Below are 390 nucleotides of genomic sequence, written 5' to 3'. Positions count from 1 at the left end.
GTGCTTGTTGTGAAAAAAATGAAATAGAAAAGCAGTTACAACTTTTTCTTTCTATTTTCCCTCGGTTAAATTTTCTTTATTACTAACTACCAGTGTAGCTATGTACTTTACTTCTATAGTTTATTCTGCGATTGTGCTCTCCTTTGAAATCTTCCAACTCACAACTCTTCCATTCAAACTAAAGATGAAATCTAATTAAGATTGAGAGTTGTCTTTGTTTATTTGGAAGCTCGCATTTGTGTAACCATCAATGATCAATGCCTTACTTCTTCCATAGACAAGGAAATTGTCCTTAGTTCTTCTTAAGTACTTAAGGATTGTTTTTGCTGTTGTCTAATATATGAACATCTCCAAGTTTTATCTTGTATTTTCTACACATTCTCAAAGCAA

Source organism: Amaranthus tricolor, chromosome 1, assembly GCF_026212465.1.
Source record: "Amaranthus tricolor cultivar Red isolate AtriRed21 chromosome 1, ASM2621246v1, whole genome shotgun sequence".
In the NCBI taxonomy this organism is placed as follows: domain Eukaryota; kingdom Viridiplantae; phylum Streptophyta; class Magnoliopsida; order Caryophyllales; family Amaranthaceae; genus Amaranthus; species Amaranthus tricolor.
This window is presented reverse-complemented; position numbering follows the sequence as displayed.